This window comes from Octopus sinensis, linkage group LG14 (genome assembly GCF_006345805.1).
Source record: "Octopus sinensis linkage group LG14, ASM634580v1, whole genome shotgun sequence".
Taxonomy (NCBI): Eukaryota; Metazoa; Mollusca; class Cephalopoda; order Octopoda; family Octopodidae; genus Octopus; species Octopus sinensis.
In genome coordinates, this window is record NC_043010.1 from 14,851,255 (window position 1) to 14,871,254 (window position 20,000).

Consider the following 20,000-nt stretch of genomic DNA (forward strand, 5'->3'; position numbering starts at 1 on the left):
TTCGTGTCTATGAATTCTTCTAAAGGTAAATTTTACTTATATTAAAATGTCTCGCTGTTCCTGATGAACTCTTTTCCATTTTGAACTTGTTTTAACTCATAATTTTAATTTTTTGTTTTTATTTGAAGAGAATTCAACTTTCTTGGTATTTGAAATTCTGTTATTTAATTTCGAAACTATTTAACAAAAATATGAAAAAAAATAAATGTGACTTAAGCGTTAGTTCAGACTACGATTTCCTTCACTATTGATGAAGAAAAAATGGAAATAAAATGAAAAATCGAAGCATAGACAAAGGAGTATTATTTCTGAATACATATACTCTTTTACTCTTTTATTTGTTTCAGTCATTTGACTGCGGCCATGCTGGAGCACCGCCTTTAGTCGAAGAAATCGACCCCCCAGGACTTATTCTTTGTAAGACTAGTACTTATTCTATCGGTCTCTTTTTGCCGAACCGCTAACTTACGGGGACGTAAACACACCAGCATCGGCTGTCGAGCAATGTTGGGGGGACAAACACAGACACACAAACATACACACACACATACACACACACACACACACACACACACACACACACACACACACACACACACACATATATATATATATATACATATAAACAACGGGCTTCTTTCAGTTTCCGTCTACCAAATCCACTCACAAGGCTTTGGTCGGCCCGAGGCAATAGTAGAAGACACTTGCCCAAGGTGCCACGCAGTGGGACTGAACCCGGAACCATGTCGTTGGTAAAAAAGCTACTTACCACACAGCCACTCCCACGCCTATATTAATAAATAAAATTTAAATTCCACCAAAATCAAAACCGTTTGAAGGTGAGACCGTTCACGCACCACTAAAATGCTACCAATGGCTTTGACCTTAATATTTCCTAATTGCTGCTACACTAGTACAATAAGCATGGAAACTATTATACAGGGTTGTTTGTTAGTTCCTTCTCGAGCCATGCCTGGCTCATAAGGGCCGGTTTCCCGGTTTCCTTGGCGTATAGGTTCCCCACCTGGACGGGACGCCGGTCCGTCGCAGGTGAGCTGCAAGATGCTGGAGGAAAGAGTGAGAGGAAGTTGTGGCGAAAGAGTCAGCAGAAGTCTCGCCATTACCTTCTGCCAGAGTCACGTGGAGCTTAGGTGTTTTCGCTCATAAACACACACATCGCCCGGTCTGAGATTCGAACCCGCGATCCCTCGACCGCGAGTCCGCTGCTCTAACCAGTAGGCCATGTGCCACTACATTATACAGGGTTGGCCAAAAGTCACCCGATGGTAAATCAAAATTCCATAAATACAATCTGTAATTCTGTATTCATTCGAATGTGTCGCTCAAGAAGGACTTCAATTTGAACAATCTTCATGATGTTTCATATTTAGATGCTTTTATTAAATTCATTCAGTTGTTTAACTCAAATAAATCTTGGAATTAAACGGTTTTGATTTACTGACGGGCGACTTTTGGCCATCCCCAATGATGCTTTCTAACACATGAACTGGGTCAGATATTTTCACGCAGTATTGTAATCTTTTAAAACATCTCCAAAACTTGTTTCACTTTGTCTATTCAATGAACGTTTGTCTGCCTCTCTGTGTATGCAGTCTGACATTGGGTGAGCTGGAGGAAACTTCGGAGTCACTGTCAACAAGATCGTTCTTTAAGAATAATAAATTTGTACTCTTCAAAAGTATAGAATACCCCATCAGATCATCAGATTAATGTAATAATATTTTTATTATAGGTTAACATTACAACAAATATATATATATATATATATATATATATATATATATGGGTGTATATGTACGTGTGTTTATATAAATATAATATATGTATCTGTGTATGTCTGTATATATATATATATATATATATATATATATATATATATATATATATATATATATATAATATATATATATTATAGAGGGCATTATTATACATAAATGTCACACGCTAGGAGGAACTCTTAAAGTCAAAACTACTAAAATAAATAAACATATCGTACCGAATGCAACTCTCGAAGCAAGTCATTTGAAAACAGAATTCAGCTGCAGATCACCTGTGACTTCGTAATCAGTGCAGTGGTTTGCACTGTTTACTCATCTGTGCAAGCATAATTCAAGATTTATAATGAATGAACAAAATCAACGTACCAGACGAACAACCATCGTATCCAACGTATCCATCGTATCCATCGTATCCATCGTATAGAACTATTCACCCCTATACATCTATGTAAATGCAGATCACCTGTGATTTCGTAATCAGTGCAGTGGTTTGCACTCTTTACTCATCGGAGTCTGAGCTGAGCGTCATGAAGTTTCACGTAAATCGGACCACGTGTTACCGAGATATGCGTTTTTTTCGGTTCCTCTATAAACAGCCAATCCGGCGTATATGGGAAAAATTGCTTTGAAACTATGGTACCACTGAAATATGAATACACACGGAATAACAGAAGTTTCACGTAAATCAGACCACGGATTCCTGAGATACGCGGTTTTTTCGGGTACTTTGATCTATTGGTGACTCAGTGGGTCGCAGGTAGTCTTGTAGCCTACAATTCTCTATTTATCTATGTGCATTTCTGTCAAGTTAAATAATTGTCTGTGCGTCTATCAACCAATCAAATCATTTATCTAGACCTCTTGTACTTTCTCCCTTCTTTTTTTCATTACTCACCTATGTCTACCTGAATTATTTTCAGTATTTATGTCTATTGTGCTTTGTAAGTCACTTTAAAATCCCTTTGTTACATATTACAGACGATAGTTTTAAATCTACCCATCTATCTATCTGTCACAAAGACAAGGTGTACTCAAATAACACAGATACACACAGACACACACACACACATATGTAGTATTTGAGTACACATCTTTGATAGATAGATAGATAGATATGTAACATATTTAAAACTATCCAGTGTAATACAGAATATTCAAAGTATACACACACACACGCAGACATATATATATATATATATATATATATATGTGTGTGTGTGTATATATACATACATATCTATATGTGTGTACATATGTATATACACATGTACTTACATTCATACAAGTTACCTACACACATAAACACATCAGCTATATATATATATATATATATCATCTGTGCTCAATTTCACAGCTCATCTGCATATCCATCATGCCATCAAGCGCTAATAACAACGAAGCGATTTCATTATGTTCTATAATTACAGCAAAGGAGAAATATCACCAAAATCGATAACTGGATCATGCCGAGCCCCAGGTGAAAGAATCTTGAAATATAAACGGGAATTATTAAGAAACACATTTTCATTTCCTGGGAATGTTGTAGTGATTATAGGATGGAATATGATGGTCGTTGATATTCAGTAGTTTATAATTGATATGGTGGGTGAAATACGGTTGTAAATCATGCGAAAGGTTTGGTTTTCACTTCAGGCGTATAAGCGACTAATATATGTATTTGACGTGCGATTATAATATTCTCTATAGAATGGTTTAAATCTTGTCATTGGTAGAGAGTCAGATAAACAAATGTCTTGAGTTAGTTGTTCCGGAGTTTTTAAGTTCTGAAGTTCCAGTCCCGCTGAGATTGACTTTGCCTTTCATTCAATCGGAATCGATAAAGTGCCAGTAAGACGGTGAGCTGGCAGAATCGTTAGTGAGCCTGGCCAAATACGGGCAGAATCGTTAGCACGTCCGTCTTCACGTTCTGAGTTCAAATTTTGCCGCGATCGACTTCGCCTTTCATCCTTTCGGGGTCGATAAACTAAATATCAGTTGAGAACTGGGGTCATTGTAATCGACTTACCCCTTCCCCTGGAATTGCTAGCCTTGTTCCAAAATTTAAAACCAATATTAAGTACCAGTCAAATATTGGGTTTCATATAACCTATGACCTCTTCCCATCTTGCCAAAATTATTTTCTCTACATCTAAATTAGAAATAGGCATTGCTGAAGCAATGTTAGTCCCATTTGAGGAGAGTTTATGATTAAAAATATTCCAGCAACCCACCCCCTGTCGGGGTATCATAGACTACTTTGATCAACGTGTATTTCAGTTTTCTTCTGACAGATGTCATTTGAAGATTTCGAGGTTGCGGGGATTGTTATTTCTGGATGGTCGCAGAATTAACTATTCTTTTATTTTGTTTCAGTCATTTGACTGTGGCCATGCTGGAGCACCGCCTTTAGTCTAGGCAATCGACCCCATAACTTATTCTTTGGAAGCCTAGTACTTATTCTATCGGTCTTTATTGCTGAACCGCTAAGTTACGGGGACGTAAACACACCAGCATCGGTAGTAAAGTGATGTTGGGGGGACAAACACAGACACACAAACACATACACACACATACACACACACACACATATATATATATATATATATATATATATATACACACATATATATACGACGGGCTTCTTTCAGTTTTCGTCTACCAAATCCACTTACAAGGATTTGGTCAGCCTGAGGCTATAGTAGAAGACACTCTCCAAAGGTGCCACGCAGTGGGACTGAACCCAGAACCATGTGGTTGGTTAGCAAGCTACTTGCCACACGGCCACTCCTGCACCTATTGTTGAATAAAAACCATTGTTTTCTTAGGTGGTTATTATCACTGCTCCCACTGTTGTTTTTTGTTTAACCGCAGGTCAGTGCTGATCGAGGAGACCTATTATCAAAGGCATTCCATCAGGTGATCATCCAGTACAATTTTCTAGCAAACGTTTATCCAGAACACCGTTTTCCATTGTCTTTACTATTTGATGACGGGATGATATGATTGGAGGGTGGTTTGGCAGTTATTTCTAACCGGTCGAGTGGCTACATCAATACTTCATCATTGGTATTGTCTTTTAGCATCAGGTCAGCCCTTATGTTGTGGATCTACTTATAAAGCATTCCATCCGTGATCATCCTGTCTTTTGTAATTATCCATCAACCAATATCAAAAGCGAATGTATTTTTTCGGATTTAGTTTTGGCTTTTCATCAAAGATCAACTGAAATCGGAACTCTTAACACAAAAGCTATTACATTGCGATTTTCCATTGTTGCCTCTCGTGTCCTATGCATTATGAGCCCTCTCTCTCGCTTTTGACATTGGCGTTGCTCCATATCTTGGAACCTGTAGTACTAAATCCCATGTGTCCTGACAGACTACTCCCAAACTTTGTATTTCAGCTTCTTTTACAGCTTCTTGATTCTACTTACTTACAGCTATTTCTGGTCTTCTGAACATATCTGATTTTCACATCATCAAATAGTAGCTATGTATTGACTGCTACCATCTTTGTAGCTTTCAGTTCTTGCACCACCGATAAAAATGGTAAGCGGATATTGGGGACCTTATTGTAAAGGTTGAAGGAGCTGAAAACTGGAGGAACACCCAACCAACTTCGCATGAACTTAGCGAACATTCTCTCAATTGCCTCAACTGACTCATGGGTAAGTCATAGAGCAGGTAAGTCATAGAGCAGGTAAGTCATAGAGCAGGTAAGTCATAGAGCAGGTAAGTCATAGAGCAGGTAAGTCATAGAGCAGGTAAGTCATAAAGGGCGGCGAACTGGCAGAACCGTTAGCACGCCAGGCGAAATGCGTAGCCGTACTTCGTCTGCCGTTACGTTCTGAGTTCAAATTCCGCCGAGGTCGACTTTGCCTTTCATCCTTTCGGGGTCGGTAAATTAAGTACCAGTTACGCACTGGGGTCGATATAATCGACTTAATCCGTTTGTCTGTCCAAGTTTGTCCCCTCTGTGTTTAGCCCCTTGTGGGTAATAAAGAAATAGAAATAGATAAAGCAGGAATGGTCACTGCTTTTTCAGTATGATGACGTACAGGAAGTACCACGTCCTAGACCTCCCGGTTTGCTGACTAGTTTCAGCTGCACTTATTTAGTTGTTCAATCGAATCATAGTGTATTTGGCATTGCTGTTGTTTTTTCAGGTGCTGTCTTAATTATTTCCAGGACACCGGCTGCTTTTCACCTGAATTACAGAAACATCTTCAACATTTCAAGTCTCAAATTTGAAAACGTGGTTTGTTAGTTTTCCTTTCAGGATACTAAGGTTCAGAGATTTCACTGGGCTGAATTCCATAGGTTGCCATTCAGCCATTTTCTCTTGTAAGCTCAAGATACGCCATACTAGGTTTGAGGTGGAGGCGCAATGGCCCAGTGGTTAGGGCAGCGGACTCGCGGTCGTAGGATCGCGGTTTCGATTCCCAGACCGGGCGTTGTGAGTGTTTATTGAGCGAAAACACCTAAAGCTCCACGAGGCTCCGGCAGGGATGGTGGTGAGCCCTGCTGTACTCTTTCACCACAACTTTCTCTCACTCTTACTTCCTGCTTCTGTTGTACCTGTATTTCAAAGGGCCGGCCTTGTCACTCTCTGTGTCACGCTGAATATCCCCGAGAACTAGGTTAAGGGCACAAGTGTCTGTGGAGTGCTCAGCCACTTACACGTTAATTTCACGAGCAAGCTGTTCCGTTGATTCGGATCAACCGGAACCCTCGTCGTCGTAACCGACGGAGTGCTTCCATACTAGGTTTGAGATAACTTGCCAAGTGGAAATAGAATAGTTGACTAACCCGGTGATATACAGTTCTTATATAACCTGATGACTGAGATACGGCCATTAGAAAGTGAAGTTACATGCAATTCTTAGATAATTCAATGACTGGATGGTATGACTTTTAAATAACGATTTGAATTTACAATTCTGACATTCTTAGATAATTTAGTGAGCGAAGATAGATCAGTTGTAAAACTTAGTGAGATAACGATTCTTATGTAACCTGGTGAGTGATGCACACCTCTTTAATAACACGGTAAACGAGATATGATGCTCAGACACCCTGGTGAGTGAGGTATGATACTTAATTAACGTGGCTGAGGAATTAAATTCGATCCTTAAATAACTGTGTAAATCAAATTCTGCTGTTTACTAAACGGAGTGAGGAAGATATGATAGTTTGATAATTCGGTGAGTGAAATAGGCACTTTGAATAACATGGCGCGTGAAATGCGATTATTAAGTGTTATACTGGTATAGAGGGAGGTGAAGACGGGTGGCTGTGCTGCTAATAAAATTGTAATTATAATTAAATCAGTAATTATCTCAAGGTGGTTGATTTTAATAACTCTCCGGGTGAAAGTGAGCGAAGAAGTCGGAACGGGAGAGAAGTGGAGAAAAGATGTAAGAAGGAAGAAGGGAACAAGGAATGAAGACAGGGGAGAGGAAGAGTGAGAGTCATAGAAATAAAGAAGAAGATTGAAAAAGAGAGGGGTGGAAAGGGGGTGGGCTGGAGAGAGAGAGACAAAGATGGAGAGGAAAACGGAGGAAGCTAAGAGAGTGACAGTGAGTTAGAGAGATGGTGGTGGTGGAGCCTAGATATTGTAGATTGGATAGCGGTGTTAGTATCAGTGTTGTGAATACGGAGGTATAGCAGATGATATTGGGGTTGATGGTGGTAGTTGTGATGGTGGTAGTGGGGGGTGGGTGGCCATATGATATGATTGCACATGCGGTTTAACCTCAGATCTAATCCAAATCCAGGTGATCTCTGATCGATGGCATTCTAGTCGCTACCATTTCGATTGATTTACTTATTTCTAGACGTAATATATATTTAGGACTTATCTTATACACTTATACTCTTTTACTTGTTCCAGTCGTTTGACTGCGGCTATGCTGGAGCACCGCCTTTAGTCGAGCAAATCGACCCTAGGACTTATACGTTGTAAGCCTAGTACTTATTCTATCGGTTTCTTTTGCCGAACCGCTAAGTTACGGGGACGTAAACACACCAGCATTGGTAGTCAAGCGATGTTGGGGGGACAAACACATACACACAAACACACACACACACACACACACACACACACACACACACACACACATACATATACATATATACGACGGGCTTCTTTCGGCTTCCGTCTACCAAATCCACTCACAAGGCTTTGGTCAGCCCGAGGCTATAGTAGAAGACACTTGGCCAGGGTGCCACGCAGTGGGAATGAACCCGGAACCATGTGGTTGGTAAGCAAGCTACTTACCACACAGCCACTCCTGCGCTTATATATGCACTTCTTTTCAAAGACAGACAGATACAATTTCAAGAAAAATTTGGCTGCTGTGTCTAGCATACAGAATGACTTGCTAGAAGTGTTTTTTAATGGCTTGTTGTTATATATGCTATATGAAGACGCGTGGCTTAGTGTTTAAGATATTCGGCTCACGCTCCTAAGGTCGTGAGTTCAATTCTCGGCGACGCGTTTGTGTCCTTGAGCAGGACACTTTATTTCACGTTGCTCCAATTTACTCACCTTGCAAAAATGAGACGTACCTGTATTTCAAAGGACCAGCCTTCTCCCATTCTGTGTGTCACGCTGAATCTCCCTAAGAATTACGCTACTTGCTGTTCCGTTGATCAGATTAAATGGAATCCTCATCGTCTTAACAGACGGAGTGCCACTTATGTATGCTGTATCGTCCTGCTGATGTTGTGGGTTTATAATTGTACTAATGTGTATTACCATACAGTGTATGCTAACATGGTGGAGGCGCAATGGCCCAGTGGTAAGGGCAGCGGACTCGCGGTCATAGGATCGCGGTTTCGATTCCCAGATCGGGCGTTGTGAGTGTTTATTGAGCGAAAACACCTAAAAGCTCCACGAGGCTCCGGCAGGGGATGGTGGTGATCCCTGCTGTATTCTTTCACCACAACTTTCTCTCACTCTTACTTCCTGTTTCTGTTGTACCTGCATTTCAAAGGGCCGGCCTTGTCACTTTCTGTGTCACGCTGAATATCCCCGAGAACTACGTTAAGGGTACACGTGTCTGTGGAGTGCTCAGTCACTTGCACGTTAATTTCACGAGCAGGCTGTTCCGTTGATTCGGATCAACCGGAATCCTCATCGTCGTTACCGACGGAGTGCTTCCACATGCTAACATGACTTGTTAACATTCTTGTACCTGTCATTTAAACGATGCGATGAAGGGAAAAAATAACTCAGGGATAAAGATATAATAGTGCTTCATATACTAATCACCCGAGATTATTCAAGCATTTACTTGACAAAAACTCCATCTGAAGTTGTTTAAAAACTAAAAGCAGCAAACATAAAATACCTGGTATAAGATCAGATATTTTTTGATCGATTCGGGTGGCCCTTATTAATTTTCATGTGATTTCATGCGCAAACACACACACACACACCACACACACACACACACACGTACACGCACCTACTTCCACCCATATAAATATGTCTTTATGTATGTACAGACACACTTGCATACACATTCACATAAACACATGCACGGGGACATGCAAACACATTAATCTACACACAGACACACACACACAATGTTATTGTGATTACGGTTGTTTTGGATACAGTACATGTTGCAATTGTTTGTGTTGTCGTAAGAGTTGTTATTGTTGCTACGCCTGTTATTACTATAATCCGTGAAACTTTTACAGTTGATGTTAATGTTATTGTAGCGTTGGTAAGCGAGGCGAAATTGCTTCACTGATGAGGGCTAATAAATCCGAAAGATGTACATTACTTTGACCATATTACTTCAAAGAACATCCACCAAAATGTTTCTATCTACGGATTTTAGAGTTGACTCCTTTGTTTTTCTTAAAGTGAATTTAGTAATAAAGCACCGTAAATCCTCGAGTATAGCCCGCCCTTGAGTATAATACGCAGGGGATTGTTAGGGAGCTGTACCTCTGAAAAAACTAAACCTTGTGTATAATACACACCCCTTCTCTAACTTGAGTCAAGGAGGTCTATATAACGTGCTTAGTTTGTAAAACTGTATACGGTAACGTCCTTTATTATTATTGTATATATAAGATAATGCAAACGTGTAGCTTTCTTGTGCATTTTGTTTGCAGAAAATTAAGAAATAACAGTAATAACAGTAATAACGTTTAATAAATGTTCCTTATTGCAAGTTATGGATGATTCTTTTATGACTTCATTGCTTTCAGGCTTAGCTTAAGGTATTTTCGTGCCCGACATCACAAAATGCGTCTGAATAAACATTGCCGGGCAGAAAATAGAGACTCAGACATTGCTAGAAAATAATTTTCATTTTTCACCTCGTATATAGTACGCACTAGGGATTTTGACATTTAAATTTTGGGGAAAAGATGCGGATTATACACGAGGATTTACGGTAAGTAAAGTAGATTTTCAAAGGAAGTTCTATCTACAAACCGTATGGATAATCTCAGTAGCTCGAATTTTATCATCTCTCTATATTTTTACTTATATAGGACTTATATATCTGCCATATTCTTTACAGATTTAACTTTTTACCTATTAGTCTTTTACCTTGTATTTGATTCAGCCATTATATTGCCACCATATTGGGGCACAGCCTTCAAGAACTTTAGTCGACCGAATCGATCCCAGTACATTTTCTTTAAAGCCCGATACATACCCGATCGGTCTCTTTTGCAAGGCCGTAAACACACCAGCACCAATTGTCGAGTAGTAGTGATTGTGGTGAGAGACAAACAGACAGACGCACACATGCGACAGGGTTATTTTAGTTTCCTCCTACCAAGTACACACACAAGGCTTTGGTCGGCTGGAGGCTATAGTAGAAGACACTTAACTGAGGTTCCACTACGTGGGACTGAACGCGGAACCATGTGATTGGAGAGTAAACTTCTTACCACGCAGCCACACCTGAATCGATGTTAAAAAATGTTTAACTCGACATATTTTTCTTTTGTTGTTGTTGTTGTTGTTGTTGTTACTGAAACACATCGAAATAGATTTTGCATCTGTTGCCAATTCTCCTCCCCTCCCGACCCTAGATTTTTCTTTCTGTTTTTTTTTTCTTTTTTTTTTTTAAACTTTTGTCAGTCATCAGATGTTCATACTAAACAGCAGCCATATCACATCTATCTGACCAACAAGCCGCTCCGGAAGAATCCTAGAAAGTCATGGCCGCCTACACTGCGACATTACTAAATAAATAAATAAATAACTATATATAAATGAATAAATAAATAAATACATATAAATCAGATTGGTGGAGGTCACGGAGGAGAGTCAATAATTGGTTGACTTCAGTGTGTACTTTACATCAAAATATCACAAGTAGAATATATCATCTTTTTTTTCTTCCCTCTTTCATTTCTTTTTCATCTCTTATATCCTTCTCTCTTTTACAATATCGATCTTTCACACGTCTTGCATCATCCCATTCACAGCAAATCTTCATGCATGGATGCACTGTAAATCACAAAATTTTAAATTGCAAACTCATTTGATATAATAACCCATTAACTATAACCTGTTTGCATCTAGTGAACTCTTAAGGTAATCTCTAAAGCTTTTGTTGTTGTTGTTGATATTGTTGTTGCAGCTCTTACCGTCGTCGTCGTTGTCACCCATGTAGTCGTTACAGTTCTTTATTTTGTTAAAATTCATGCTGTTGTTATTGTCAATACAGTTGTTTTTTTTTAATGCATGTTGTTGTTTTTGTTACAGGTGTGGAATCTTTTCCTTTTGAACGGCAGTTTTCAACACAATTTCTAGTTAACTAAACACTTTTAAACTTCGTATACTGGTAGAATGTGTCAAAATAAAACATTTTTTTTCTTTTGGCTTTCTTGAGAAAATTGTAATTTGTAAGTTTAACGTAGTTTAATTTTTCGAATTTTAACCAATCGATGGCCTCTATTGAGCTAAACTCATTTGCTGCGTCTAAAACTGAGACAACATCCTGTCACTAACCCTAACCCTAACCCTAACCCTAATTTTTAGCCTTTCGTTTTTTTTCTTAATTGTTATCCTTAAATTAATCTAAAAATTAAGAAAAAAAAGTCGAAAGGCTAAAACGAAAGCAAAAATTCAAAACAAAAACAAAACGAATAATTTTAGACACACGCGTAACAATTAAATTAATTTAACAATTAATAAAAAAAAACGAAAGGCTAAAATTTAGGGTTAGGGTTAGTGACAGGATGTTGTCTCATTTTTAGACGCAGCAAATGATTTTAGCTCTATAGAGGCCATCGATTGGTTAAAGTTCGAAAAATTAAAGTACGTTAAACTTACAAATTACAATTTTCTCAAGAAAGCCTAGAGAAAAAAACGTTTTATTTTGACAGATTCTACCAGTATACGAAGTTTAAAAGTGTTTAGTTAACTAGAAATTGTGTTGAAAACTGCCGTTCAAAAGGAAAAGATCCCAGGTGTGTTGTAAATGTTATTGCTGGTATAGTTGTTGTTATCGCCATAACCGAATGTATTGTTGTTTTTGTTGTTGTTGTTGTTACACACGCCTCCCTAATACAACGTACTGGCAGAATACACATGTATACTTGGTGGAACAGATAAAGGGCTTCAAGGATACACTCAAAGCCTCATTGAAGAGCTTTGAGACCAACCCCGACAACCAGGAAGCACATGTGCAAAACCATCCTGCCTGGCGGAATGGTACCAGTAGAGACGCAAACCTCCTACGACAAGAACAGGTTGGGAAGGGCAGAAAGAAAACGCGAACTGCGCAATTCCAGAGCCATCTCCTTGCCTACACCCCCGTAAACCCCCAGTGCCTGACCACCTGCAGAGCCTTCCGAGTATGCATTGGACTTATCGACCACAGCCGGACACTCCGTACCCAGTCTTCTTCTCCTATGTGATGTCCTTAGCCATCGTCGTCAACGATGGAGGAACGAACGGAATTCTTTTTGTGTGACTACAGTTGATGTTATTGTTTTTGTTGTCACAGCTGTTGTTAGAACTGTTGTCTATATTGCGACAGTTGTACCTATAGTTTATGAATGTATATATATATATATATAGGCGCAGGAGTGGCTGAGTGGTAAGTAGCTTGCTTACCAACCACATGGTTCCGGGTTCAGTCCCACTGCGTGGCACCCTTGGGCAAGTGTCTTCTGCTATAGCCTCGGGCCGACCAATGCCTTGTGAGTGGATTTGGTAGACGGAAACTGAAAGAAGCCTGTCGTATATATGTATGTGTGTATATGTTTGTGTGTCTGTGTTTGTCCCCCTAGCATTGGTGTGTTTACGTCCCCGTAACTCAGCGGTTCGGCAAAAGAGACCGATAGAATAAGTACTGGGCTTACAAAGAATAAGTCCCGGGGTCGATTTGCTCGACTAAAGGCGGTGCTCCAGCATGGCCGCAGTCAAATGACTGAAACAAGTAAAAGAGTAAAAGAGTATATAAATTAAAGTGAGGGTGAAAAATTGGATATTAATTTGATAACATCAATTTTAACACCAGTGGCCTAGCATATAAAAAAAACCTGAGGTTAAGTAAATAGTATTACATACATATAAGGGTATTTACCACCATGTGGAAACCATTACACTAGAAGAAGATCCGATATGGTCTTACCACTAAGAATTGTTCTGTAGAAAATTTAGCAAACACCAGAAACGTAAGCAAGCAAGACAAGTGAAAAGTAACAAAAATATAGATTAATCATAAACAAATGTTTCACGGGCTTCTTTCAGTTTCCATCTAGCAAATCCACTCGCAAGACTTTGGTCGGCCCGAGGCTATAGTAGAAGACACTTAAACCCGGAAGCTTGTAGTTAGTTGGTAAGCAAGCTACTTACCACACAACCATTGAGATCAATCGTTGTTGTTCTTGTAGCTATTGGTGTTAATAACGTTGATGTTGTTGTTGTTGTTGTTGTTGTTATCGTCGTTTGAGTCTTAACATTAGTGGTTGTTGTCGCAGTTGCTGCTCTTCATATTTACACTACGCTTAATAACTTCTATCAGAATCGTTGTCACTACCGTCAGCTGATGCCTTAATTGCTGTCCTTACAAATGTTGTTGTTGTTGTTGTTGTTGTTGTTGTTGTTGTGTGGGACAATTTGCCAATAACCATTTCCAGTGACCTCGCTACATGCCATTCAGATTTATCACACGCCATTTATTACATGCCTTTTATTACATACTATTTATTACATACACATAGCTCTATAGAAATCATAGCTCTATAGCAATTCAAGCGATGATTTCTTATTCTTCTGCTTCCTCATTCCGTCTCTCCTGCCTCAAACAGTTCTTCCGCTCTCTTCTCGCTTAGGCATTAATCTAAACATAACGTGTTCAGCATTCAAACACACACGTACATACTCTCTCACACACACATGCACTCAGAGAGAGTGATAGAGATAGATAGATAGGTAGATAGATAGATAGATAGATAGATATATATATATATAGATAGATAGATAGATAGATAGATAGATAGATAGATAGCGAGAGAGAGAGAGAGAAAGATAGGTGGAGAGCTAGCAAAAATGTTAGCACGCCGGGCGAAGTGCTTAGTGGTATTTTGTCTGCCGCTACGTTCTGAGTTCAAATTCCGCCGAGGTCGACTTTGCCTTTCATCCTTTCGGGGTCGATTAAATAAGTACCAGTTACGCACTGGGGGTCGATATAATCGACTTAATCCGTATGTCTGTCTGTCCTTGTTTGTCTCCTCTGTGTCTAGCCCTTTGTGGGTAGTAAAGAAATAGGTATTTCGTCTGCCGTTACGTTCTGAGTTCAAATTCCGCCGAGGTCGACTTTGCCTTTCATCCTTTCGGCGTCGATTAAATAAGTACCAGTTAGGTACTGGGGTCGATATAATCGTCTTAATCCGTTTGTCTATCTGTCTGTCCTTGTTTGTCCCCTCTGTGTCTAGACCCTGGGCAGTAAAGATATAAGAAAGATAGATAGATTGGTAGATAGATAAAGAGAGAGGGAAACACAAACACACGAAGAGAAACACGTACAAATACACACACATAGAGATACGCAGACACACACACAGGCAGGCGCGCGCACACATACATGCACGCACGCACGCAAAAACACACATGCAGCGTAGACATGCGCACGCACACATATATGCACGCCACCCCAAACACAAACACACTTAAGATTGTCTTCTTTTTTTCTTTCTTTTTATTTATCTATCTTATTCGTTGTTGTTGCTCTTCCATCCACCGTCTACCCTCCCTCAACTAACCAGCAAACAAACAGCTAAAACTCGCCAGCTAATATCCACCAATCACATTGACCGTTAACATCAATCACCGACACCAATCGCCATCTCGAAGCCTCCAGCTACTAACCACTGATCACAACTAATCACGAAGCACTGACCACCAATCAGTAATCAGTAATCACTACTCATTAACCAGGCACCAAGCATTTACCACCAATCATCAGGAACCAACCACTAACAGCTGTACACTAGTAACTAACCGGCAGCCGCTATCATCAGTCATCAATCACAAGTCATCAATCACCACCGCTTGCCACCCACTACCAAGCAACTATCAAAAACCACTTTCCACCAATGTCGATCACAAATAATCAGCTATCTATAACCAACCACCACTAAGTACGAATCATTAATCATCAATCACTGTCAACCACCGATGAAACCACCGACCACAAGCGTAAATCACTTGCTACCTTCTACAAATCCGAACTTCTAAGCATCACTCACAACCCCCAAGCGTTAAACAGCAACTATTGGTCATGAACTACTAACTCCTAAACACAAAGTACCAGCTACTAACCACCAACCATTAACTAGTAATCAGTCACGTCTCTTAACTACTAGCCAATTTTATTACGTACCATTTATTATATAAGCAGTACTCTAGAAATTATTGAACTACGGACAATATATTATTCTTTCTTGTTGTTCTTTTTAGTGAAAACCATAATTTTAAACAGAGTTTATTATGTTAACCGAAACCACTTAAAGTGAGTGCTTCAATTCAGTTGTGTACAATTGAAAATTAGTGTCTTACTATTTAACCGTGCAAATTTCTTTGTAATCTAAATTGTAATATAAAACTGCTATACTTCAATACAAGCAGCACACCGACGTCATTTGACGTGATACAATGCTTCTTGAATAGTTTGAAATATATATTTTAGTAGCGGTTAAATGCTAACGAAGACTGTGTGGCGAAGAAGCTCGCTTTGTGACCTTGTGGTTTCGGGTTCAGTCCCATGGATGAAGCGCTTTGAGCAAGTTGACCCAGGATTTCTACAAAACCAATGTTTTGCAAAGTGAATTAGGTAGATGGAAACTGAGTGGAAGCCCGTCTTATGTGTGTGTGTGTGTGTGTGAGTGTATACGTTTGTGCTTGGGCTTGTCCCTACCATCGCTTGACAGTCAGTGTTAGTTTGTTCACATGTCTGTAAAAGCAGTTCGGTAAAAGAACCGATATAATAAGCACCTAACATAAACGGGTTAAGTCTACTATATCGACGCCAGTGCGTAACTAGTACTTAATTTATCGACCCCGAAAGGATGAAAGGCAAAGTCGACCTCGGCGGAATTTGAACTCAGAACGTAGCGGCAGACGAAATACCTATTTCTTTACTACCCACAAGGGGCTACACACAGAGAGGACAAAAACAAGGACAGACAAAGGGATTAAGTCGATTATATCGACCCCAGTGCGTAACTGGTACTTATTTAATCGACCCTGAAAGGATGAAAGGCAAAGTCGACCTCGGCGGAATTTGAACTCAGAACGTAGTGGCAGACGAAATACGGCTACGCATTTCGCCCGGCGTGCTAACGTTTCTGCCAGCTCGCCGCCTTGGTGCCACCTTATTTGATTAACCCTTCAAAGCCGTGTCCCAGCATGTCACAGTTCAATGAGTGAAACAAATGCAAGATAATACAAATAAAAATATTATCTTTCAGTGTGGGCGTATGTATTATCTTACAGGGTGGGTGTATATTTTGAATCTGATCCATAAAACATACGAAAAGGTAGCATGTAGAATCCAGCATGACGATAAGCAAATGCACTTGATAAAAATCTCTCTACATATAAACGGCAGTTTGTCTGTCTGCGTGTCTGTGTGTCTGTTAGGTTGTACCCTCACCCTGACCACGGCTTTCAACCGATTCTGATGAAACTTGACACACACATAGCCCAATGTCATAATTCAAAACTAACGCAGCGAAAATTTTGAAAAGTTCCCCCAGTTCTGAAAAAAAATCGATAAATTCGACATGGGGTCGAGAATCAGAAACGCAAACCACAGACTGTCTAGGGGACGCAACTCGACCTTTTTTAACTCTCAAAAAAAAAATTTACCATAATTTTTTTTCAATTTTTTTGCTATTTTTTGGCTATAACTCTCTAAAAATGCTTTATAGTTATTTCCCTTACAAACCCGAGCAACGCCGGGCGATACTGCTAGTGGTAATATAAAACTGAGTCAGATATTATTCATCTTGTCTTGCAAAATAAAATCAACGACAAACAAACGATAAATGTACACGAGAGGAATTTGTTTCTAAACTGCATGCATATATAAAGCCACACTACTCAAAATCGAAACCCCGACAATATTTTCGTTTAAATGATTTGTAGGACAATGTAAGGTATACTTGCCATCTCAATATGACTAACCACTAAGGGTGGGTGTTACTGTAGCTTGTAGCCCCAGGAGAACATCGTCTCCAGCTGGCTTTAGGCAAACTTTCTGTGTCCTTATGGTATTTGCAAAGGGAGGTCATCCCTCCCTCGTCAACTTAAGTGATACGCACGGACTGCAGTTTCTAGGTATTGACCTGTCATCGGCGTACGACAATCACCGGTTTTCGATGAAGGGATGTCCCAATGCAAATACTTTTATCGTTTTTCTTGTAACTTTTCATCATTGATTTCGAAAAACTGTCTGCAAGCAATAATAAACCTCTAAACGAGGTATAAACAGTAACTGCACGACAATGTAGGAGTAAATCTGATATCGAAGTAACTTCGAGTATCAACAGACTTGCTGACTTAGGAAGATTTGTTCTTGAAGCCACAAAGATATCAGAACTAGGAATATACACAATAAAAAAGATATAAGATACAAAGAAGTTCAGATAAATGTTACAGCATAGGCGCAGGAATGGCTGTGTGGTAAGTAGCTTGCTTACCAACCACATGGTTCCGGGTTCAGTCCCACTGCGTGGCACCTTGGCCAAGTGTCCTCTACTATAGCCTCGGGCCAATCAAAGCCTTGTGAGTGGATTTGGTAGACGGAAACTGAAAGAAAGCCGTCGTATATATGTATATATATATGTGTGTGTGTGTGTGTTTGTGTGTCTGTTTGTCCCCCCAACATCGCTTGACTACCGATGCTGGTGTGTTTACGTCCCCCGTAACTTAGCGGTTCGGCAAAAGAGACCGATAGAATAAGTACTAGGCTTACAAAGGATAAGTCCTGGGGGTCGATTTGCTCGACTAAAGGCGGTGCTCCAGCATGGCCGCAGTCAAATGACTGAAACAAGTAAAATAGTAAAAGGGTAAAAGAGTAATGCAAATTGATTAAAAATAAATAAATAAAAGCAACTAATATAAAAGAACACTTGAAGCAAGAATCGACCGGCATGGAAGCGACAACGTGTATTTGAAATGAACGTAATCAGTTCAATTTTAAACCAGAACGAGTTATTGAAAATAGGGCAAAAACTATATCTTTATATATAAAATTGAAGTTGTGTGTGAGACTCTGTCTCCTCCGATTTAGGTTCCTAACTACTCCCACATTTTGCGGTGCAGTTTAACCAAAAGCGGGTATCTTATAGTCGTCATTCATATCGAGCCCCTCTGGGTATTAGCGCGCGTCTACGATGAGTCTACGATTAAAAAAAAAATTACCATCATTTTTCCGCATTTTTAATGATTTTTGCTCGGGCTATATAAGGGAAGTAACTCTCTAAAATGCTTATATAGTTATTTCCCTTACAAACCCGAGCAACGCCGGGCGATATTGCTAGTTAGAAATAAATATCGAACCAACGCTAAGAGAAGTGGGGGATTTCATATTGACGGTTATCGTATATGGTCGCGAGAAATCAGTATGTACGTACAAGTCCTAATGCCTCTTGAAATCTGCAGGGATATTCCGGAACTGGTGCCGAAAGAAGAGGAATGCAACTAGCTATTTGACATGAGGCAGTAAAAGCTGTCTTGCCCGAGGTAAAAAGAAGGTAAAAATGGAAACTAGCGAGAGATAACGGCATCAGATCAAGTAAAAAGCAACAACAGCAACATGGAAAGATCTGAAAGCTACTGTTCCAACAGCGTTGTCAATTGAAATCCGATAGAGTAAGTCGCCTTGCCTTTCTATCCTAAAACCTGACGAAATCGAATCCTTTTTCGCTTCGCAATAGTAACATCCTAAGCTCTTGCGAAGTTTGGGAGCAAAAATAGTGGCTGGAGAAATGTGGAAGACGGAAATAAGAGTAGGAAACGGAAAAAGAGACAGGACAATAAGAGTAATTATCGGCAGAAGACATGTAAGATGTTGAGAGATGAAACCGCCCCAACAGTGACGCTCAATTGTGTCTTAGACCAGGCCCTCCAGGACTTAACTATAACGAAAATACTAACAGGTATATTTGGATGCACCTCTTTTCAATACCATACTGGCAAGTGGGTGGTTTGGTAAGTGTGCTCTTTCCCAAACTAACGAGTAGGTTCTCATACTCATACATGTGTATGTGGGTAACTCTCTTTGTTTAAATGTTCTTTAAATGACAACTTTGTAAATTATTGAATGTTTTTGTATAAACATACACGTATAATCTCTAATTTATATAAATATGGTTAACGTGTTCATATATATTATAACGTCTGTATCCTTTCCCCCGTTTTATGTAACTTTGTTTTGCACATACACACGTTTTTATCTCATGCGTATAACATTTACATTGCATGCCAAGAAAAACCCTGTCGGCAAAGGAAAAAAGTTTATCGTCATTATCCTAATCATCACCATCAACATCACCCCCACCTCCACCACCTCTACCATCCTCATCATCATCATTCATTTACACACAACAGACTGTGGGAAAAGAAAAATTCCTAACATTGAGCTTTAAAAAATAACCTTAGATGCCAAGAACCCTCCTAAGTATCTTAAGCTGTCCTTAATAGCAC